The sequence below is a fragment of the Mustela erminea genome, chromosome 12 (assembly GCF_009829155.1).
Source record: "Mustela erminea isolate mMusErm1 chromosome 12, mMusErm1.Pri, whole genome shotgun sequence".
In the NCBI taxonomy this organism is placed as follows: Eukaryota; Metazoa; Chordata; class Mammalia; order Carnivora; family Mustelidae; genus Mustela; species Mustela erminea.
Genome location: NC_045625.1, coordinates 57,776,807 through 57,802,381, shown reverse-complemented (window position 1 = coordinate 57,802,381; position 25,575 = coordinate 57,776,807). Strand labels below are relative to the sequence as shown.

General features: G+C 36.1%; 1 protein-coding gene across 44 annotated transcripts in view; it reads right to left on the bottom strand.

Annotated features, from left to right (window-relative positions):
- PTPRD (protein tyrosine phosphatase receptor type D) overlaps window positions 1-25,575 on the bottom strand; it is a 2,254,226-nt gene that overhangs the window by 2,135,836 nt on the left and 92,815 nt on the right. The window lies entirely within an intron of this gene.

The following is a 25,575-nucleotide window of genomic DNA, read 5'->3' as shown; positions in this document are numbered from 1 at the left end:
TTTAGGGAAGAGAATGTAAGAATACATAAATCACCAGTTTCCATGTGAATTTTCACCCACACATTTCCGAATCCATGAGAGGATTTTTCCTGTAATAATTTTTACTATGACATCGTAACAGTGATATTCTATTTTCCTCATTCATTCTATGGTCATGAACTGGAGTTCTGTAAGGAAGAGTTGTGACTTTCACACTTATTTATCTATATATTTATTTATATAATTTTGGATATTTTTATTTTGGGGATTATAATCCAATTATGTGGTTATTTATTTTACTGATCAAGTTGTTCTAACTTTAGTCATTAATTGCTCTTCCATTTTGGCTCCTGTGTCCTTTTGATATGTGTGCTTCACATATATTGGCATATACATATATATTATATAGAGAGAGTATACAATATATGATATAAATATGTACTTTTCCATTGCTCTACTTTCTGGAATCACAAGGTTCTCAACACTCATTTTATATTTTTTCTGATCCAGCTTATCTGGCATTTCCTTTGATTTACCCCTAGATGTAACCAGACTTCCAAAAAACTCTGAAGCTTTTTTTTTTTTTTTTTTTTTAAATAAAAGATAGTTTTTAGATTCCAAGACCTGGGTATATGCTTCTAGCATTTGTTGTTGGACCCAGGATATAAAAGCATGTTTACCAAGTCATGGATACACATACATATCCATATGTAAATTTAAAAAATATGGGTCCATTTTAATACCTCCAAAACTAATTCAGCATGACAGTTTTTTCTAGCCATCCCATTTCCTTATTTGTAGTTTCTTTATCTAATGGAGAGAATAGTAGTTCTCATTATTTGCAATGTATCTATTAATTTGTTCACCTCTAATATACATTAAAATAGTTTCACAATTTCCAAACTACACCCCTTTGAGAAACAAATTTATCAACTATGGTATAGTGTTTCTGTACTGTTTTGTTTTTAAAATGTGTTTAGCTTTGGAATATTGAGTCAAACACAATATTTAAAGTTACTTAGGCCAGCTCCTTTCTCCCCCAACCCATTCAGTGTGGTTGTATGATTCACTTTTGAGATAGAGTCATTTGTCACAGTCTGGATCCCATCTTTCCCCCTATATTCTTGATTTTTTTTTTAATTTGCATACACAAATTTTACTTTTTGTACTGTACAGATATATGGATTTGGCAAATGAATAAAGTCTATACTACAGTTCCAAATAGAACAGTTTCACATCTACAGAATGTACACCTTTATGAACAACCTCTTCCCTCAGCTACTGGCAACTACTCGTCTGTTTTCTTTCCCACAGTTTTGGTTTTTTAAGACTGTCACATGAATGGAAGTGTGGAATTTGTAGCTCTCAATATTTTGCTTCTCTCACTTAAAAAAATTTATATAAATCAACAGTCTGTCAATTTTACTATCATGGAGAATTCCTTTATATACCTGTACCACAGATTTATTTACCTATTCCATGGTGAGAAGTATATGTGGGTTATTTACAGTTTGGGACAATTATGGAATAAGTTGCCGTAAACATTCATGGACAGGTCATATTGATTGAATGTGAGTTTATACTTCTCTTAACTAAATAGCAAGGAGCGGAACTGTTGTGTCATGTGGTAGGTAAATCTTTAGATTTATAAGAAACTGACAAACTGTCTTCCAAAGTGGCTGGACCATTTTGCATTTCTACTAGCAACATGGGAGAATTTCAGTAGCTCTGTATTCTTACCAGCATTTGCTGTTGCCATATTTTTGTTTGTTTGTTTTGTATATTGTTTGTTTGTTTTTAATTGTAGACACTCTAATAGATGTGTAGTAGTATTTTATTACTGACTTGATATGCATTTATATGATTTTGTTGAGCATCTTTTCATATGCCTATTTGTTCTCTATATGTCTTTTTGAAAGAGGTGCCTGATTAATCTTTTGTGCATTTTTAGAGAGTAGTTTATTCTCTTATTGTTAAGTGTTGAGAAATCTTTATATATTCTGGAGACCAGTCCTATGGAAGAAATATGATTTGCAAATACTTTCACCCATATCATGGTTAATCTTTTCATTTCCTTAACAGTTTCTTTCACAAAGCATACCATATTTCCTAGGATGGAATGTGCTAGGTGTCCTACTGGGAAAGCACTTTTGGTGTCACATATAAAATTATTTGCCTAATCTAAGGTCATCCTGATTTTTTTCCTGTTTTCTTCTAGAAATCAGTTCTATGATAAATTTTGAGGTAATATGGTGTGATGTACACTTTGAGTATTTTGGTGTATGGTGTGATGTACATACTGAGGTTTATTTTGGTTTCTTGACATATTCTAACTCTTACAGAACTATTTGTTGAAAAGTCTGCAAGAATTTAAAGGCTGACCTCAGGTACTCAAACACAGACACCTGGCCCTGTGCTCATTTAAATGATCTGAGCTCACTGACATAGTCACACTCAGTGACTTGTAGGCTTAAATTCCAGAATAAAACCCAGGGTATGGACTTTGGAGTTAGTCAAACTTAGTTATGAATCCAGGCTCCACGCTTAGTAGTTTAGTAACCTCCGGGAATTTCCTCTCTTATCTTTTGTTTGCTCTTTTATAAATAAAGTTAATGCTAAAAAAGAATACAGCTAGAAAGAATGGTTAGAAAGAATACAGTTAATGCCATTTTTCTACTCTACTTTTATTTGGCTTATTAAGAATAATTATCCATATAGTTACTACTTGCTCATTTTATTATGGCAAATATTTATAATAAATTTCTAAAATACAGTTTTTGAAATAAAAATAATTTATTGTGTGGTAAGGAATTTGATTTTTAGATCCATGGAAAGAGAGAGAGAAATGGAAGGAAAACATTTTTTTTAAAATTCCAGATTCCACAGAAAAGTGAACATACTAAAATTCCTTATGTCGTAGTTTTTCTTAATCCTTCTATATCCCCCTAGAAAGAATGTACTGATTTTGAATTACAGTCCTTCAGTACATTATACAAATCTCTAGCCTTACACATTTCTATTTTTGTGGTTTTCCACTAAGATACAAAAAATGATTAAGGGGATTGAATGAGCAGCGCGCCATGTTAGGCAGTAGGGATACAAGAGTAAAACATGGAGTTACACATTAATAAACCATGGTGTTCTATTTAAGAGACTCTCTCCCCTACTCAACAGACCTTGAGTAGGCACTGATTTTTCCATGTCTGCATCCTACTGCAATGTGTGCCTGATTTTTAATGGTAGCAAACATCAAAATGTTTGGCTATTTTGATGAACAGAGAGTTTCGTTAATGGGCTTTAATAGGGAATTCAACATTGTTTTCCAGTTTTAACTTGTCTTTGTAAATGTCCAGGCTAGCCAAAGTTTCATGATAGTGTACTGGATGAAGTTTACCATTAAAAGGGAATGCAGGACTAGAAATTTAATGAATTAACAAATGTCCAGGGAAGTTACATGCATAAACCTAATGTAGTGGTAAAACAGAGGAAAAAGCATCAGTGACTAATGAATTTTGTCTCTCCCTTGTTTCCCACCTTCTACATACAGCCGTTTCCTTTGGGAAAGTTCATGTACTCTCTCACTTTAGAATAACCTCCCTATTTAAGAAAATACTGTCTGGTTGTTGGACTTCTTATACAGCCTCTTTAGTAATAGGCTTTCTGAAATTCTGTGTTTATATCTTGTTAACATGGCTAAATATAAAACCTTCTCCAAAGAAAATAGTTCCTAAAACTTCTTTTCTTGAAAAAGAGAAAACACATTAGGTTAAACGGATGAAGTTCCCTAACTTTTTGTTCAACAGCAACTAGCAATGATTATTGTGTACCAATAGACATTGTGCTGAGTGCCAGGTATATAAACCTGAACTAGACACTGTTCATATATTCTGAAAGCTTACAAGTGGAATTATGAAGCTTGAAGGGAAAGTCAGTAGAGCAAAGGGGAATGAAAACTAACCCAAATAGGAATATCTGGGTGGATTCCTGAAGGGTGAACAAGAATTAGCTCAATGGGGACAGGACAGGAGTGAAGAAGCAATGGGAAATGAATCTCAGGTAATAGTTATAATGCATAATAGAAGAAGGCTGGGAAAGGGTTTCACTGATTAAAAAGCAAGTTTGTACGAATGAAACATTAAGTTCAAAGGAAATGTTGTAAAAGCTGATCTTGAAGAGTTTAACAGAAATCAGAATCACAAAAGACTTTAATCTGTGCAAAAAACTGGAACTTTATTGTGGAGTTTGGGATGCCTAAGGATTTTACATATAGGATAGTGTTATTAGATTTGCTTTGCAAAGGCAATTTTAGCAGCAGTGTGGAGAACAACTTGTAAAGAGGAGGGACAAGTCAGGTAACAAAGCAAATATGAAAACCTATAGGAAATTATAAAGTCCTAAATTGAGCTAGTGGCTCTGAGGAAGAAGGAAGTGAACTGAATATATGAGATATTAGCAATTTTAATATATCTGATACTAATTGAATATACAAGATAAAAAAGAACTATGGACTCAAGCTTGGAGGATGATTTCATTCAACACAAGAGGGAGCCATGAAAAGTATTTTGGAAGAAAAGAGTGAGTTCAGATTTATTTATGTTAGAGGAGATGATAGAAAATTTAAGTGGAAATTCCTAGAAAACTTTTAAATAAATCTGGATTTCATAAGACAGGTTAGAATGTGAAATGTAGGCTTAAAACAAATTGGTATATGCATATATGAAGGGGCAAGAATAGCCTGGACATTTACATAACTTCCCTGAGTGTGGAGGAAGAATAGAAGATATGTAATACAACTCTGGAGCTGAACAAATTTAACAATATTTAGAGAAAGCATATTTCATGAAGGAAAAACTAGGAAGTGGAGTCAGAGACATTGGAAGACCATCAGGAAAGATGTTCCCAGAGCAATGGATGGCATGGTAATAAGGAGGTGATGAACAATCAGGGCTATTGGATTTGGGTAGTGGGAGGATTTTGCTACCACGACAAAAATATCATCAGTTAAACTGACGGATTCCAGAAAGACAGGTTACATGAATACAGTAAGAAATGAAAAGTCAGAAATTAGAGAGAGAATGAGAACAGATGATTCTAAGAAACTGAAATGAAGGAAAGAGAAGCAATGGTAGTTCATAGAAAGCACAGTGCTAAGAAAAATAGGATTTTATAAATTAAATGCTTTTTTCCCATGGGTAAATTGCTAATAGAATAGCCTGAAGAAAGGTTTGAAGATGCTATGGACAAAATGCTTATATAATCCATAGTTACACATGTAAGAAATAATCCTAGATGAATGACTTCCATTTAACTTTTACTTTAACAGAGGGCAGAAAGCAAAGATGAATAAAAAAGTACCTTTATTTCTAATAATGAGTCTGGTCTCCATTTTATTTTTGAAGAGAAAGTAGGGTCATGTAATAAGAAGGAAAGTAGAAATGGGAAAAAGATTGGGTAGAGGTTTGAGGACTTAGAAAGTTTTGACATAGCTAATGGGAGAAAATGCAAGATAGCTGATAAAGATCACACAAAAGGATTGATAGATAAAGCAAAGAAGAACCAAGAACTGGAAACAAATGTCTAGAGTCCTAAAGTATGGGTAGAGAAGGCAAATTTCCATATGACACTGGGGTTAAAATTTTCCATATGGTACAAGAAAAGAAAGACAAATCATTTGAGAGTACTATAAAGGAAAATTAAAATGCTCTAGAATAGAGAGAATACAAATTGAGTAGAAGAGGGAAACAAACTTTTGGGAGAAAGCAGATATATATCAGGGCTACTGAAGTCAACCTAGTGTACAAATAGTTGGGATGGAGTGTTTGGGTGGCTCATGCAGTTGGGTATCAGACTCGTAGTTTCAACTCATCATGAGCTCAGAGTTGTAAGACTCCACTCGGTATGGAGTCTGCTTGCGATACTCCATCTCCCTCTGTCCCCTCCACCCCACTCACACTCACACTCTTTATCTCTCTCAAATAAAATAAATAAAGACAATCCTTAAAAAGAAAGAAATAAAGGAAGGAAGGAAAAAATAAATAACTGGGGAAAAAGACTGACCCAGGTGGAAGAAGATCGTCAGCTGACATTAGTGAAGGATAGAAAGTGACAAAACACTCAAATATGTAGACTTGAGTTTTCATTGTTGTATGGTTATTGTTGTTTTGACATTGTTACTATTTTTGGCTTGATTTTGTAAGTTTATGTGTTTTTTTTTTAAGATTTTATTTATTTATTTGAGAGAGAGAAAAGGTAAGCACGAGTGAGGAGTAGAGGGAGAGGGAGAAGCAGACTCTTAGCTAAGCAGGGAGCCCAACATTGGGCTCAATCCCAGGACCCCAAGATCATGACATGAGCTGAAGCCAGATGCTTAACCATCTGAGCCACCCAGGCATCCCTATGTGTTTGTTTCAACAAATCTTTCAATCTTAATAAACCTATTGTTTGGAAGTTACATAATGATGATAAAAAATATATTCCAGTTGTCATGATGTGAAAAACAGCATTGAATAGCCGTGATAGTTTAAGGACAAGATGTTTTCGAGAGAATCAGATTTTAGCTAAGAAGGAAGTAGAAGAATTTGGGATGAGGTTAAGGTTGTTTACACAGGAATGGAGTTCAAAGAACACAGCTGAAATATTTTGAAGGGAGAGAATAAAACTAAGCTAGGAGGGATTGTCAAAAAATAGGTATCACAGAATACGTTTCCACGAGTACAATCCACCTCCTAGTGAACTCTTTGGATGTCAGTGTACGATTTGCCATGACTCTATCTCACTGTGGCATGGGAAATGATTGGGACCTCCTTGGCCACCCACACTGGACATGGTATGCAAAGAAAATTTCAAAATTTTGTTTTATATCACTGATATTTGGGGACAATTAACTCAGCAAGAAGTAGTCTTTTCAGCAGAAACATGAACAAGGATACCAGGATAAGTTGTGATGTTCTCAGAGTTCTAAACACTGCAGAACTGTGATAATAAAATTACTTCAAAGAGGGCACAGAGAGTCAAATGTCAATTATCAGACAATGTTTATGGGGAGCTAGTTTGTAAGCTCTATAGAGTACTAGGTTTCATGTCAATTTTTACCTTCTAACAAAGTCTATGTTTCTGATAAATTTTGTGTATGAAACACATGAGTAAGTTCAGTGCATAACTTAGAAAATATGTATTTAAGCCCAAAACCATAAGATATCTAGGAATAAACCTAACCAAAAAGGCAAAGAATCTGTACTTGGGAAACTATAGTATACTCGTGAAAGAAATTGAGGAAGACACAAAGAAATGGAAAAATGTTCCATGCTCAAGGATTGGAAGAACAAATATTATGAAAATATCTGTGCTATCTAAAGCAATGTACACATTTAATGCAATCCCTATCAAAATACCATCAATTTTTTTCAAAGAAATGGGACAAATAATCCTACAATTTATATGGAACCAGAAAAGACTGCGAATAGTCAGAGGAATGTTAAAAAGAAAGCCAAAGTTGGTGGCATCACAATTCCTGACTTCAAGTTCTATTACAAAGCTGTCATCATCAAGACAGTATGGTACTGGCACAAAATAGACACATAGATCAAGGGGACAGAATAGAGAGCCCAGAAATGGACCATCCACTCCATGGTCAACTAATCTCGACAAAGTGGGAAAGAATATCCAATGGGGAAAAGACAGTCTCTTCAAAAAACAGTTTTGGGAAAATTGGACACCACATGCAGAAGAATGAAACTGGACCATTTCCTTACACCACACACAAAAATAGACTCAAAATGGATGAAAGACCTCAATGTGAGACAGGAATCCATCAAAATCCTTGAGGAGAACACAGGCAGCAACCTCTTTGACCTCAGCCACAGCAACTTCTTCCTAGAAACATCATCAAATGCAAGGGAAGCAAGGGCAAAAATGAACTACTGCGACTTCATCCAGATCCAAAGCTTTTGCACAACAAAGGAAACAGTCAACAAAACCAAAAGACAACTGACAGAATGGGAGAAGATATTCACAAATGATATATCAGATAAAGGGCTTGTTTCCAAAATGTATAAAGAACTTATGAAACTCAACACTCAAAGAACAAATAACTGAATCAAGAAATGGGCAGAAGACATGAACAGACATTTCTGCAAAGAAGACATCCAAATGGCTAATAGACGCATGAAAAAGTATTCAACATCACTCAGCATCAGGGAAATACAAATCAAAACCACAATGAGATACCACCTCACACCAGTCAGAATGGCTAACATTAACCAGTCAGGAAATGACAGATGTTGGCGAGGATGCGGAGAAAGAGGAATCCTCCTACACTGCTGTTGGGAATGCAAGTTGGTGCAGCCCCTCTGGAAAATAACATGAGGCTCCTCAAAAGATTGAAAACCCTACAACCCAGCAATCACACTACTGGGTATTTACCCTAAAGATACAAATGTAGTGATCTGAAGGATCGCATGCACCCAAATGTTTATAACAGCAATGTCCTAGTAGCCAAACTATGGAAAGAACCTAGATGTCCATCAACAGATGAATGGATAAGAAGATGTGGTTTATATATACAATGGAATTCTATGCAGCCATCAAAAGAAATTAAATCTTGCCATATGCAACAACGTGGATGGAACTAGAGGGTATTTTGCTGAGTGAAGTAAGTCAATCAGAGAAATAAAATTGTCATATGATCTCTCTGATATGAGGAATTTGAAAGGCAGAGCAGGGGGTTTGGAGGGTATGGGAGGAAACAATGAAACGAGATGGGATCAGGAAGGAGACAAACTATAACAGACTCTTAATCTCACAAAACAAACTGAGGGTTGCTGGGGGGTGGGGGAATAGGTATAGGGTGGTTGTATTATGGACATTGGGGAGGGTCTGTGCCATGGTGAGTGCTGTGAAATGTGTAAGCCAGAAGATCACAGACCTGTACTCCTGGGGAAAACAATACATTATATGTTAATAAAAACAATTAAAAAGAAAAGAAAAGCTGTATTTATGAAATCAGTCACTAAAACTACATATATATGCATATTATTTGTTTTATACATACAATTTACACACACACAAATGTTTGTACAGGAAGAGACAATTCTATGCTCATTTTTTTCCCTTTGTCTCTTTTTTGTTTTTTTTCCTTTTTTTTGAGAATCTCTTCTCTGGGGAACAAAATCACAATTTCAAGAATTACAGTTATGTTTAGAACATCAGGGAGGAGGAGTCAAGATGGCAGAGAAGTAGCAGGCTGAGACTACTGCAGCTAGCCGGGGAGATCAGCTAGATAGCTTATCTAAAGATTGCAAACACCTGAAAATCCATCGGCAGATCGAAGAGAAGAACAGCAATTCTGGAAACAGAAAAACAACCACTTTCTGAAAGGTAGGACCGGCGGAGAAGTGAATCCAAAGCGACAGGAAGATAGACCCCGGGGGGAGGGGCCGGCTCCCGGTAAGCAGCGGAGCAACAGCACACAAAATCAGGACTTTTAAAAGTCTGTTCCGCTGAGGGACATCGCTCCAGAGGCTAAACCGGGGCGAAGCCCACGTGGGGTCAGCATGGCCTCAGGTTCCGCAGGGTCACAGAAAGATAGGGGGTGTCTGAGTGTCGAAGAGCTTGCGGGTATTGGAACGGGAAAGCCGGCTACAGAGACAGAGCCGACAGTAAGCTCGCAGCTTGGTGTTACCTTGAACTGGTCGCAGGCTCGGTGAGCTCGGAGCGCGGCCGGAGGTCCGACAGACGGGAGTAACTGGGCGCTGTTCTCTGAGGGCGCACTGAGGAGTGGGGCCCTGGGCTCTCGGCTCCTTCGGGCCAGACACCAGGAGGCCGCCCTTTGTATTCCCGTCCTCCAGAACTCTACGGAAAGCGCTCAGGGAACAAAAGCTCCTGAAAGCAAACCCGAGCTGATTACTCACCCCAGCCCCTGATAAGGGCGGTGCAATTCCACCAGGGGCAAAGACACTTGAGAATCACAACGACAGGCCCCTCCCACAGAAGATCAACAAGAAATCCAGCCGAGACCAAGTTCACCTACCAAGGAGTGCGGTTTCAATACCAAGGAGAGCAGCAGAATTCCAGAGGAGGAGAAAGCAAAGCACGGAACTCATGGCTTTTTCCCTGTGATTTTTTTTAGTCTTGCAGTTAATTTAATTTTTTTCTTATTCATTTTTTGTTTTTTTTCTCGCCTTCTGGTTAAATATTTTTTTAACTTTTACCTTTTTCTTTTTTAACGTTTTTGAACTAGTTTATCTAATATGTATATTTTTTCTTTTTTATATATATTTTTTTAAAGATTTTATTTATCCATTTGACAGAGAGAAATCACAAGTAGACAGAGAGGCAGGCAAAGAGAGAGAGAGGGAAGCAGGCTCCCTCTGAGCAGAGAGCCCGATGTGGGACTCGATCCCAGGACCCCGAGATCATGACCTGAGCCGAAGACAGCGGCTTAACCCACTGAGCCACCCAGGTGCCCCTCTTTTTTATATTTTTCTTATTTGTTTTCTTTTTTTTAATTCTTTTCTTTTCTTTCTTTTTTCTTTTTTCTTTTTTTTTTCTTTCTTCCTTTTTGAACCTCTTTTTATCCCCTTTCTCCCCCCTCACGATTTGGGATCTCTTCCAATTTGGTTAAAGCATATTTTCCTGGGGTTGTTGCCACCCTTTTAGTATTTTACTTGCTCCTTCATATACTCTTATCTGGACAAAATGACAAGACGGAAAAATTCACCACAAAAAAAAAGAACAAGAGGCAGTACCGAAGGCTAGGAACCTAATCAATACAGACATTGGTAATATGTCAGATCTAGAGTTCAGAATGACAATTCTCAAGGTTCTAGCTGGGCTCAAAAAAGGCATGGAAGATATTAGAGAAACCCTCTCGGGAGATATAAAAGCCCTTTCTGGAGAAATAAAAGAACTAAAATCTAACCAAGTTGAAATCAAAAAAGCTATTAATGAGGTGCAATCAAAGTGGAGGCTCTCACTGCTAGGATAAATGAGGCAGAAGAAAGAATTAGCGATATAGAAGACCAAATGACAGAGAATAAAGAAGCTGAGCAAAAGAGGGACAAACAGCTACTGGACCACGAGGGGAGAATTCGAGAGATAAGTGACACCATAAGACGAAACAACATTAGAATAATTGGGATTCCAGAAGAAGAAGAAAGAGAGAGGGGAGCAGAAGGTATACTGGAGAGAATTATTGGGGAGAATTTCCCCAATATGGCAAAGGGAACGAGCATCAAAATTCAGGAGGTTCAGAGAACGCCCCTCAAAATCAATAAGAATAGGCCCACACCCCGTCACCTAATAGTAAAATTTACAAGTCTCAGTGACAAAGAGAAAATCCTGAAAGCAGCCTGGTAAAAGAAGTCTGTAACATACAATGGTAAAAATATTAGATTGGCAGCTGACTTATCCACAGAGACCTGGCAGGCCAGAAAGAGCTGGCATGATATTTTCAGAGCACTAAACGAGAAAAACATGCAGCCAAGAATACTATATCCAGCTAGGCTATCATTGAAAATAGAAGGAGAGATTAAAAGCTTCCAGGACAAACAAAAACTGAAAGAATTTGCAAACACCAAACCAGCTCTACAGGAAATATTGAAAGGGGTCCTCTAAGCAAAGAGAGAGCCTACAAGTGGTAGATCAGAAAGGAACAGAGACCATATACAGTAACAGTCACCTTACAGGCAATACAGTGGCACTAAATTCATATCTCTCAATAGTTACCCTGAATGTTAATGGGCTAAATGCCCCTGTCAAAAACACAGGGTATCAGAATGGATAAAAAAACAAAACCCATCTACATGTTGGCTCCAAGAAACTCATTTTAAGCCCGAAGACACCTCCAGATTTAAAGTGAGGGGGTGGAAAAGAATTTACCATGCTAATGGACATCAGAAGAAAGCAGGAGTGGCAAACCTTATATCAGATCAATTAGATTTTAAGCCAAAGACTATAATAAGTGATGAGGAAGGACACTATATCATACTCAAAGGGTCTGTCCAACAAGAAGATTTAACAATTTTAAATATCTATGCCCCGAACGTAGGAGCAGCCAACTATATAAACCAATTAATAACAAAATCAAAGAAACACATCAACAATAATACACTCTGGAAAACAGTGTGGAGGTTCCTCAAAAAATTGAAAATAGAGCTACCCTATGACCCAGTGATTCTACTACCTGGTATATATCCTAAAGATACAAACGTGGTGCTCTGAAGGGGCACGTGCACCCAAATGTTTATAGCAGCAATGTCCACAATAGCCAAACTATGGAAAGGACCTAGATGCCCATCAACAGATGAATGGATAAAGAAGAGGTGGTATATATATACACAATGTAATACTATGCAACCATCAAAAGAAATGAAATCTGGCCATTTGCGACGACATGGATGGAACTAAAGGGTATTATGCTTAGCAAAATAAGTCAGTTGAAGAAAAAAAAAAAAACTATCATATGATCCCCCTGATATGAAGAAGTGGAAATGCAGTGTGTGGGGGGGTTGGGAGGTAGGAAGAAAAAATGAAAGAAGGTGGGATTGGGAGGGAGACAAACCATAAAAGACTAATCTCAAAAAACAGACTGAGGGTTGCTGGGGGGAGGGGGGATGGAAGAGGGTGGTGGGGATATGGACATTGAGGAAGGTATGTGCTATGATGAGTGCTGGGAAGTGTGTAAACCTGGTGATTCACAGACCTGTACCCCTGGGGATAAAAATATATGTTTATAAAAAGAAAAAATTAAAGAAAAAAAAATCAGGTAATTTTTTAAATTAAATACAACTATTTATCTATTAATAAATTTGGAGTATAGTTGACATACAATATTATATTAGTTTCAGGTATACCACATAGCGATTAAACATTTACATAATTCTAAAAAGTGATCACCACAATGAATCTAGTTACTATTTGTTAACATGCAAACTTATTATAATATTAGTGACTATATTCCTTATGATGTACTACTATATATCCCTGTAACTTATTTATTTTATAACTGGAAGTTTGTATCTCTTAATCCCCTAACCTATTTCATCCATCTCTCAACACAGCTCCCCCCAAACCCTGCCACCAACCACCAGTTTGTTTTCTGTATTTATGAGTCTGTTTTGTTTTATTTGTTTAGATCCCACATGTAAGTGAAATCATGCAGTATTTGTCCTTCTCTGTCTGAATTATTTCACTCAGCATCTTGGTTCATCCTTTTTGTAGCAAATTGTAAGATTTCATTTTTCCTTAATGTTTACTTAATTTTATTTATTTATCTTAATGAATATATAATGTATTATTTTTTTCTAAAACATGATATATTAATTTGTGATGATTTTTAACATTCATTATTTGTGAACATTTCATTATATATACATATATCACAACATAGTTATATATATAACTATATTAAAAATAGAAAATATTTTTATAAGTAAATAGTTTACTCAATTTTCTCTTAGGAAATTAATATTTCAAATATTATTGCAATAAATTTTTGAAGTATTCCACATTTTTCTGTGTCTTTCATGGTTTTTGGAATTCAAAAAAATTAAAAAATCTATTTGATTATATTAGATAACTAAGTGATTTATTTTCTTCGAACATTAAAGACTAGGACAATAGTAGCACACAGAAAACAATGTAGTAAAAGCACTCAAAAATTACCAAAGAAAGAATATAACTTTCCGACCTAAATGTTTACCTTTCCAGATAAAAGTCATGTCTTATACCACGTTGTAACCCAGCACCAAAACACAACAGAAAGTAGAATCTCAATAGATACTTGCTGCTAATGATAATGTCTTCTCAAATACCAATTTCCATGGATGTTGAAAGGAAGAAAAAACGTGATTTCTTTATGCCCCCATGGTCTTTTAAAATCAAATGACAGGGGCACCTGGGTGGCTCAGTTAGTAAGCATCCACCTATTGATTTTGACTGCGTTCATGGTCTCAGGGTCATGAGATCAAGCCCTTAGTCAGGCTCTGAACTAGGTGTGGAGCCTGCTTAAAATTCTCTCTCTCCCTTATCCTCTGCCACACCCCTGTACCACCTGGGTGCTCTTACCCTCTCTAAGAAATAAATAAATATATTATACAAAAAGCATACTAGTTAAAATCAAATGATAAATCCCGTGGTTTACAGGGGCGCCTGGGTTAAGCCACTGCCTTCGGTTCAGGTCATGATCTCGGGGATCTCGGGGTCCCGGTATCAAGTCCCACATCGGGCTCTCTGCTCAGCAGGGAGCCTGCTTCCTCCTCTCTCTCTCTCTGCCTCTCTGCCTCTCTGCCTACTTGTGATCTCTGTCTGTCAAATAAATAAATAAAACCTTTAAAAAAAAAATCCCGTGGTTTACAAAGCAACAACAAAAACAAAAACTATGCACTACTTGATCTTTTATTACCATAAAAAGGTTAGGTATTTGGTGATATTGACTATTGCTAGCTAGAAGAACAGGCAAAAGTACAATGTACGTGCTATGATCTCATGAACAATGTTTTTAAAATGTCTTCATGCCTTTATTATGATTTATTTAGGCCCATTTTATATTTTCTTTCATTCTTGTTTTTATTCTTATTAATTTTCAAATCAATAAAATAAAACAAAATATTCTGTGCAAAGTAATTGTCAGGATATTAATGTTCTGTGTAATATATACAAATATATCAATATCAATAGTTATAGCTTTAGTGATCTAGCTATGTGGTTATGTTAGACCCCTCTTCTATGTATGATGACATTACAGTTGTTGATAAGTATACAGTGTGGAGAGAGAGACAGAGGTCAGTCTTTTTATCCAAGTTGGAAATGTTAAAACCAGCAATCTCTTGCTTCATGAATGTATTTCTCCATTTTTAAGTGTTTACACATTGGATTTAATATTGTGTGCTTAGAGATGCTATATAGGCCAAAGAGTGAATAGGTTTACTCTTCTCTATGGTGAAAGAGATCAACTTGTTCTAAGGTACAGAGTTTTAAAGATAGATTGGGAATTTATTGAGTCCTTTACTAGTAAAACACACCAGTAAAATTCCATAACCCAGTTAGTGAGCTGAGAGGAATTCAGACAGGTGAGTAGATTCAATAGCTTCAAACCAAAATCCATTAATTTATTCTAGTTAACAGAATACTATAGCACTGAATTAAATAACTATGTACTGCTTGCCTGAAAATTTGCATTTGGTATTAATAGGAGTTTTTTGCTTTAAAAAAGATTGTCCTTCAATTAACTACCAGATACACGAATTACGAATAATGGTTTACCAAGGAAGCTGAATAGCTTGACATATGTTCTTGTACAGCTCACTTGCAAAACTTGGTAAATACACTTATCATATCTATTAATTAGGTACAAACAGAGACAAATTAAGCATCACATATGACAATCAGTCCATTGGAAATTAAGTGTGAAATAAAGATGTTTCATTTCATCAAGACATTAGAAGGCAATTGTATGCAGCTGGGGCAAGGTTATAACTTATTTTTACATCATTCACATTGTTTTGTCTTTTTTCAAACTGGAGACTGTCATGGTAATTCAAGATTTTTTTTAAAAGGTATTTTATAATAATTAAAATAGTTCCTACAAAATAATGAGTGTGACAAGAAGAGATCTTACTAAATTTCCTTTCCCGGGTAGATTTTTTTTTTTTAATGGTCAGGAGAAATATGAACTCTTATCTCCTATTTTCAGCTAACTCTTACCTCTTGCCTTCCAGCTTTCTGATACTACAAATCGAATAGCATATCCACATTGTCAGAAGACAGACTTGAAAGGGATTTCATATGGTGAAATCAGTTAGATAACTCTTGAGGACAAAATGGCAACGTAAAAATATCCTCTAGCAGCTTTGCCAGTATACAACAAATCTAGGTCATTCTATTCAGCAGGAAAAGTTATTAGAAGAACTCCTCTCTTATGTCCTCCACAAGAAAAGCATCCCCACAGAATAGAATGACCTGTGCATTTTCTTTTGGGGAAAATAGCATGCTGTAGACATTCTGTTAAGAATATGTGCGCTATTACTAAGATTACAAAAATCTGAAGACCAAAACTTGTTACAAAATAACATAATTAAATAAAACCAAGTGTTTCAAGCATCTAGCACTTAACTAATATATGCCAAACAAAGTGGTTGAGAAAATTTTCAAAGGATATAAATAAGGCCAGCTCCAGCTCTTGAAGCTTATTGGGATGACTTTTTGCATGTATTCTCATGTTTTGACACACAAATATGTTATATGTACTTGTAGAACAGTGGTGTGTGTGCTCATGTGCTCATAGGTATAATATTTAGAAGAAAGATCAGACATAAAGGAAAGCTTCAGCTGATACATGGCTGAACTTGCTACAGACTTACTCTTCCTGACTCACTGCAATGCCAGCTCCTCCTGTTGATTCTCCATGAACTGTGAACATTAGAGGAAGAGTACCATTTTAGAACTCAAACACTAAGGGGTCCCAGAAGCAATTATTCTTTGTGAACCACTGCCAGGGCCAACATCTGCAAAATCTCTTGGCTGTAAAATGTGGGACTCTGAATACAGAGCCATCAGCTATGTGCTCTGGACATTTACAAGATCCTCCTCATCTGAATTTAAATATGGTAATTCTAAATTTATGCAAAGATTATGTGAGGGCCTTTTACATTAAAAGCTAAGAAAAGCTATTTTCTTTCTTATAACCTGTCACCACCTGCTGTAATTTGCAAACACTTGAACTTTCCAGAGAAATAATATACCTGATTACTTACCTACTCCAGAATGTTTGAAATTTGTGCCTGTTAAAGGTAATAGTAAGAAAGGTGACTCCAAATCCTATAAGAAAGGATTGATTCAATGACAGAATCTTAAAAGTTTGAGGGCCCAAACATGTAACCAACTGAGAAATGCAAACTTAACCTACACAATCATATGTTTTAGATTAGATTTATTAGCTATATCTATATGTCCAAGACTATTTCAGGCAATTTTCAGGTCTTTCAGTGCAAGAACACTCAACTCGGATTATTTCGAGCACAATAAAATAGAATAAAATGTAAAAATTGAAACTTTTTTAGAATAGGTAAGTACAAGTATTGTTTTATACTATAAATATACCAGCTTTCATCTATAAAGAGCATTTACCAAAAGAGGATCTAAGTGTTTAGTCATAATTTTTTATTAATTAACCATCATTTTTATTCTGTGAGAGAGTCCATAAATAAGGATAGACTATGAAATACTAGTTTAGGATCTTTTTTTTTTTTAATTAAATACCCTTCTTACAGCCAAACACCTGTTTCATGGTTATTGCATGTATAATTAATTCATCCTAATGAACATGCTTCATCAAAATCTCTCTGTGGTTTCAAAATACAATTAAAGTGCCGGATATTATACATACAACATTTAAGAAAGATACAGTAACATTTTAAAAGTATATCTTATGGCACTTCAGTTCAAAAGACAGTGTACTAGAACTGACAAAATTTCTAATGAATTACATTATAATTACTACAATTTACCATTGCATATCAATGTATACAAAAACTCATTTCATTAACAATTTTGTGGCCAGCCCAGATTTTCCTGAAGGCATGCATAGTTCCTGTCTGACTTGATATATGAGGTATCAATGACAAATCAGCTGTCCCAAGCAACACTTCTAGCTCAGTCACTCTCCCACTGTTCCCATTTCAGTCTTTTCTCAGGCATGTTCTGCAATCATAATGAAGGCATTTATCCTCCCGTAAGACAGACAGATTTTAACCCTTTAATATAAACAAGTAGAAAGAATTACAAGAAAAAAAAACTTTATAACTCCCAATATGTTCCAAGTACGCTTCTCTGTACAACAAACAGAAATAAAAAGAGTGGGGGAGGAGTTACGATGGTGGATGAATAAGGGACCCTAAGTTCATCTGGTCCTTGGAATTCAGCTAGATAGTTGTCAAATCATTCTGAATACCTGTGAAATCAATCAGAGATCTGAGAAAAGAAACACTGCAATTCTACAAATAGAAAAGCAACCACTTTTTGGAAGGTAGGAAGTGCAGACGACTTGAATCCAGGGCAATATATTAGTGGATATAGCAGAGGAGAGGGAGCCAGCTGAAGGAGGCTACTGCAAAGTATTATAAGCAGCAGAGCACAAAATTGGAACTTTTAGAAATTTGGTATAGTGGGACACATCCCTGGCTTAAAGGTGCTCAGGTAACAAAGCAGAGCAGAATCCCAAGTGGGACAGCATGGTCTCAGGATCCGCAGGGTTAGAAGAATGGGGGTGTATGAGTGTGGCAGAGTTCCCAGGCATCAGAGTGGGGAAGCCAGCTGAAAACAGTGAGTCTAGGCACTGGGTTACCATAAACTGTGAACTGCTGCACAGTCACGCAGTTGCTCTCCTGCTAGGTGTCCAGTAAAAGACAAACCTCGCCTGACACACCCCTCTTTCCCCCCAGGAGGAACAGTGCCAGTCCACACTATAGGAGGCTGTAAAATCTGTAGGCTTGAAACTCAGTTGTGTGCCTGAAATAAAAATGTTCAATCCCAGGTTGGGTGAACACAGAGTTCAGACAGAAACCAGGGAGTCAAGTGTGACTGTTAGTCTTTGAGGGCTCACTGAAGAGTGGGGGGCCTGAACTTTCAGCTCTGGTGCTAGAGAGAGGATGTTCATCCTGAACATCAGTGATAAAAAGCCTTTAGGGAGCAAAACAGCACCACATAGTGGAATCCTAAGCTGCTTACTCTGAGCCCAGCCTCGAGGGCAAGGGAGACACATTTCTACAAGGGCAAGGGCACCTAAGAAACAATACAACAAGCTCCTCCCACAGAAGACCTGCAGAAACAACTGGCTAGCACCAAGTTTACTGATTATAGAGAACTGCAAGGATTCAGGCCTTGACTAAAAGGATATATAGCATTGTGTGTGTGCATGTGTGTGTGTGTGTGCACACGCATGTTATTCTTCAGTCTTTCAGTATTATATTTTCAGTTATTTTCTTATTTTTTCAATTCTTTTTAAAATTTTTATTCTTTTATATACTCACACATATGTTTTATTTTAGATCTTTCATTGTATTTTATCTTATTTTTCCATATATATATATATATATATATATATATGCAAAAAGCAAATATACATGCAATATGTTTTTCTTTCTTTTCTATTTGGGATCTAGTTTTTTTAAACAAACAGACAAAAAAACAAACCCAGGATCTAATTTTGTTTTGTTTTGTTTCCTGTTTGTGTTCTTCTTCTTCTTTTTTTTTTTTTTTTCCTGGTCTATCTTGTTTTTATTTTTCTGTTGCTGTTATTGTTATCCTTTCTCTTTCTTCTATTATTTTCTGGACAAAATGACAAGACAGAGAAATCCACACCAAAAGAAAGAACAGGAGGTAATACTCAGTGCCAGAGGTCAGATGCCTGAACTAGAAATTAAAAGAATTATAACGATACTAGCTGGACTTGTAAAAAGCACTAAAAGAATTAAAATCCAGACAGACTGCAATTAAAAATGTAATTACCATGATGCAGCACCAAATGGAGGCTTTAAAAGTGAGGGTAAGTGAGACAGAAGAGAGATTCAGTAATATAGAAGATACAATGATGGAAAATAAGGAGCTGAAGAGACAAAGACAACTACTGGATCACACAGGAAAACCTCAAGAACTCAGCCAATCCATAAAGTGAAATAATATCTGGATAATAGAGGCCCCAGAAGAGGAAGAGAGGGAGAGAGGAGCAGAAGGTTTATTTGAACAAATTATAGTTCTCTGAGAATTTCCTTAATCTGAGGAATGAAATAGGCATTCAAATCCAGGAGGGCATAGGGTATCAGACAGGATTAAAAAAAAAAAATCCATCTATCAATAGTTATTCTGAATGTAAATATGCTAAATGCCCCAATCAAAAGACACAGGGTATCAGATTGAATTAAAAAAAAAAAAACAAGACCCATCCATATGCTGTCTGTTTGACCCAAAGACACCTCCAGATTGAAGGTGAGAGGGTGGAGAACCATTTATCATGCGAACGGAATCAAAGGAAAGCTGGGGTAACAATTCTTATATCAGACAAAGTAGATTTTAAACCAAAGACTGCAATAAGAAATGAAGAAGGACACTATATCATAATAAAATAGTTTATTCGAAAAGAAGATCTAACAATTGTAAATATTTATGCCCCTTACCTGGGAGCAGCCAAATATATAAGCCAATTAATAACCAAATTGAAGAAACACACTGATAAATAATACAATAATAGTAGGGGAATTTAACACGCAACTCACAGCAATGGACAGATCATCTAAGCAGAAGATCAACAAGGAAAAAAAGAGCTTTGAATGACACACTGGACCAGATAGAATTCACAGATATATTCAGAGCATTTCCTACAAAAGCAACAGAATACACATTCTTCTCGAGTGTACATGGGAGATTCTCTAGAAAAGATCACATACTGGGTCACAAATCAAATCTTAACTGTTACATAAGACTGAGATTATACCATTGATATTTTCAGGCCACAGTGCTTTAAAACTGGAACTCAATCACAAGAGAAAATATGGAAGTTGCACAAATACATGGAGGTTAAAGGACATCCTACTACAGAATGAATGGGTCAACCAGGAAATTAAAGAAGAACTAAAAAGAAATATGGAAACAAACAAAAATGAAAACATGACAGTTCAGAACCTTAGGGATGAAGCAAAGACAGTCCTAAGAGGGAAGAATGTAGCAAGACAGGCCTTTCTCAAAACACAAGAAGTCTCAAATATACAACCTAACCTTCCACCTAAAGGACCTGGAGAGAGAATGGCAAACAAAACCTAAATTCAGCAGGAGAGTAATAATAATAAAGATTAGAGCAGAAATCAATGATACAGAAATTAAATTTAAAAAAAAGTATAACAGATCAATGAAAGTAGGAGTTGCTTGAAAGAATAAGATTGATAAATCCCTAGCCAGATTTATCAAAAATAAAAATATCAAAATAAATAAAATCATGAATGAAAGAGGTGAGATCAAAACCAATATCAAAAAATACAAACAATTATAAGAGAATAATATGAGCAAGTATAAGCCAAAAAATTAGGCAATTTGGAAGAAGTAGATGAATTCCTAAAAACACATGAACTACCAAAACTGAAATAGGAAGAAATAGAAAACCTGAGCAAACCCATAATCAGCAAAGAAATTGAATCAGTAATAAAAAATCTCCCAACAAACAGGAGTCAATGGTCAGATGGCCCCCCAGCGGAATCCTACCAAACATTTAAAGAAGAATTAATACCTAGTCTTCTGAAACTGATTCAAAAAAATAGAAATGGAAGGAAAACTTCCAAACTCATCCTATGAGGCCAGCATTACTTTCATCCCAAAACCAAAGAAAGAGGCCACTAAAAAGAATTACAGAACAATATCCTTGATGAAATGGATGTAAAAATTCTCACCAACATATTTGTTAATAGGCTCCAACAGTACATTAAAAGTATCATTCACCATGATCAACTGGGATTTATTCTTGGGCTGAAAGGGTGGTTCAACATCCACAATCAATCAGTGTGATAAACCACATTAATAAAAGAAAGGACAAGAACGATATGATCCTCTTAATAGATGCAGAAAAAAAATGACAAATACAGCATCATTTCTTGATAAAAATTCTCCCACAGTGTAGAAATAGAAGGAACATACCTCAATATCATCAAAGCCATGTATGAAAAACCCACAAAGAATATCATTCTCAATGGGGAAATCTGAGAGGTTTTCCTCTACGGTGAAGAATATGGCAGGGATGTCCACTATCACCACTGCTATTCAACATAGTACTAGAAGTCCTTACCTCAGCAATCAGGCAACAAAAAGAAATAAAAGTATCCAAATTAACAAAGAAGAAGTCAACTTTCACTCTTTGCAGATAGTATGATAATTTTATGTGGAAAACCCAAAAGACTCCACTCCAAAACTAGTAGAATTCTTACAGGAATTCAATCAAGTGTCAGGATATAAAAATCAATGCAGAGAAATCAGGTGCATTCCTATGCACCAAAGAGACAGAAGAAAAAGAGATTAAGGAGTTGATCCCATTTACCATTGCACCCAAAACCACAAGATACCTGGCATAAACCTAACCAAAGGGGCAAAGAATCTGTACTCAGGAAACTATAGTATACTCATGAAAGAAATTGACAAAGAAATGGAAAAGCATTCCTGCTCATGGATTGGAAGAACAAATATTATGAAAATATCTGTGCTATCTAAAGTAGACTACACATTTAACGCAATCCCTATCAAAATACCATCAATTTTTTTCAAAGAAATGGGACAAATAATCCTACAATTTATATGGAACCAGAAAAGACTGTGAATAGCCAGAGGAATGTTAAAAAGAAAGCCAAAGTTGGTGGCATCACAATTCCTGACTTCCAAGTTCTATTACAAAGCTGTCATCATCAAGACAGTATGGTACTGGCACAAAATAGACACATAGATCAAGAGGACAGAATAGAGAGCCCAGAAATGGACCCTCCACTCCATGGTCAACTAATCTTCGACAAAGCGGGAAAGAATATCCAATGGGGAAAAGACAGTCTCTTCAAAAAACGGTTTTGGGAAAATTGGACACCACATGCAGAAGAATGAAACTGGACCATTTCCTTACACCACACACAAAAATAGACTCAAAATGGATGAAAGACCTCAATGTGAGACAGGAATCCATCAAAATCCTTGAGGAGAACACAGGCAGCAACCTCTTTGACCTCAGCCACAGCAACTTCTTCCTAGAAACATCATCAAATGCAAGGGAAGCAAGGGCAAAAATGAACTACTGCGACTTCATCCAGATCCAAAGCTTTTGCACAACAAAGGAAACAGTCAACAAAACCAAAAGACAACTGACAGAATGGGAGAAAATATTCACAAATGATGTATCAGATAAAGGGCTAGTTTCCAAAATGTATAAAGAACTTATGAAACTCAACACTCAAAGAACAAATAACTGAATCAAGAAATGGGCAGAAGACATGAACAGACATTTCTGCAAAGAAGACATCCAAATGGCTAATAGACCCATGAAAAAGTGTTCAACAGCACTCAGCATCAGGGAAATACAAATCAAAACCACAATGAGATACCACCTCACACTAGTTAATGGTTAACATTAACCAGTCAGGAAGTGATAGATGTTGGCGAGGATGCAGAGAAAGGGGAATCCTCCTACACTGCTGCTGGGAATGCAAGGTGGTGCAGCCCCTCTGAAAAATAACATGGAGATTCCTCAAAAAGATGAGAACAGAACTACCCTATGACCCAGCATTCACACTACTGGGTATTTACCCTAAAGATACAAATGTAGTGATGCACAGGGTACATGCACCGGAATGTTTATAGCAGCAATGTTCACAATAACCAAACTATGGAAAACTATGGAAAGAACCTAGATGTCCATCAACAGAAGAATGGATCAAGAAGATGGGGTGTGTGTGTGTGTGTGTGTGTGTGTGTGTGTAATGGAATATTATGCAGTCATCAAAAAACTTGAAATCTTGCCATTTGCAACAATGTGGATGGAACGAGAGGGTATTATGTTAACTGAAATAAGTAAATCAGAGAAAGATAATTGTCATATGATCTTATTGATATGAAGAATTTGAGAAACAAGACAGAAGATCATAGGGGAAGGGAGGGAAGAATTAAACAGGATGAAACTTGAGAGGGAGACAAACCATAAAAGTCTCGTAATCTCAGGAAACAAACTGAGGGTTGCTGGAGGGGAGAGGGGTGGGAGGGGTGGGTGGCTGGGTGATGGACATTGGGGAGGGTATGTGCTATCGTTAGTGCTGTGAATTGTTTAAACTGGTGAATCACATAACTGAACCCCTGAAACAAATAATATATCATATATTAATTTAAAAAAGGAAGAGAAATATTGTTAAAATATTTATGCTACCCAAAGCAATCTACACTTTCCATTCAATCCTTATCAAATCACAACCAATATTTTTTACAGAAGTGGAACAAACAATCATAAAATTTGTATGGAACTAGTAAAGACTCAGAGTACCCAAAGTAATGTTGAAAAAGAAAACCAAAGTGTAAGGCATCGCATTTCCAGACTTCAAGCTATATTACAAAGCTGTAATCGTCAAGACAGTATAGAATTGACACAAAAACAGAAACATCAATAACAGAATAGAGAACCCAGAAATGGACCTATGTGAGACAGAAATCCATCAAATGCAGCCTCTTTGACCTCAGCCACAGCAACTTCTTGTGAGTCACGTCTTCAAAGGCAAGAGAAACAAAAGTAAAAATGAACTACTGAAACTTTATCAAGATAAAAAGTTACTACACAGCTAAGGAGACAACTGACAAAACTTAAAGGTAATCTACAGAATGGGAGAAGGTATTTGCAAATGTCTTATCAGATAAAGGGCTAATATTCAAAATCTAAAAAGAATTTACCCAACTCAACACTTACAAACCAAAAAGTCCAGTCAAAAAATGGGCAGAAGACATGAACAGATATTTCTGCAAAAAAATCCAAATGGCCAACAGACAGATGAAAAATAGAATGTTCAAAATCACTCGGCATCAAGGAAAAATAAATCCAAATCACAATGAGACATCACCTCATTCCAGTTGGAATGGCTAAAATTAACAACTCAGGAAACGATGGATATTGGTGAGGATGAAGGGAAAGGGGAACCCTCTTAACAGTTTTGGTAGAAATGCAAGCTGGTACAACCATTCTTGAAAACAGTTTGGAGGTTCCTCAAAAAGTTAAAAATAAAGCTATCCTATGCCCAAACAATTGCACTACTAGGTATTTATCCAAAGGATACAAACATAGTGATTTGAAGGGGCACATGAACCTCAGTGTTTATACGAACAATGTCTGCAATGGCCAAAATATGGAAAGCACCCAGATGTCCATTGACAGATGAATGAATAAAGAAAAAGTGATATATATCAATACACACACACACACACTCACACACACAATGGACTATTACTCAACCATCAAAAAGAATGAAATCTTGCCATTTGCAAGGGTAGGTATAGAACTAGAGGGTATTATGGTAAGTGAATTAAGTCAGTCGGAGATAGACAATTATCACATGATCTCAGTCATATGTGGAATTTAAGAAACAAAACAGATGAACATAAGGAAAGGAAAGGAAAAACAAAGTAAGATGAAAATTGAAAGGGAAGCAAACCTTAAGAGACAAACTGAGGGTTGCTGGAGGGCAGATAGGTGGGGGGCATCAATAATTGGGTGATGGCTTTAAGGAGGTTATTTGATGTAATGAGGACCAGGTGCTATATGCAACTGAAGAATCACTGAATTCTACCTATGAAACTAATTAAAAACAAATAAACAAACAAAAAAAGAGCAAGTAGTCCCAAATATTTGCTTGCAGGAAAAATTGTATGTAACCATTGATCCCCTTTATGATTGCTGTATAGAAATAGTGTGCCCATTGTTAGAAACAACAACAAAAAATACTATTAATTTTTATTTCAAATAAGGCTAACTATATATGATGGACACCAATAAATTCTTCCATTTAATTAATAAAATGTAACATGTTCTCTCATTGGGCTGCCATA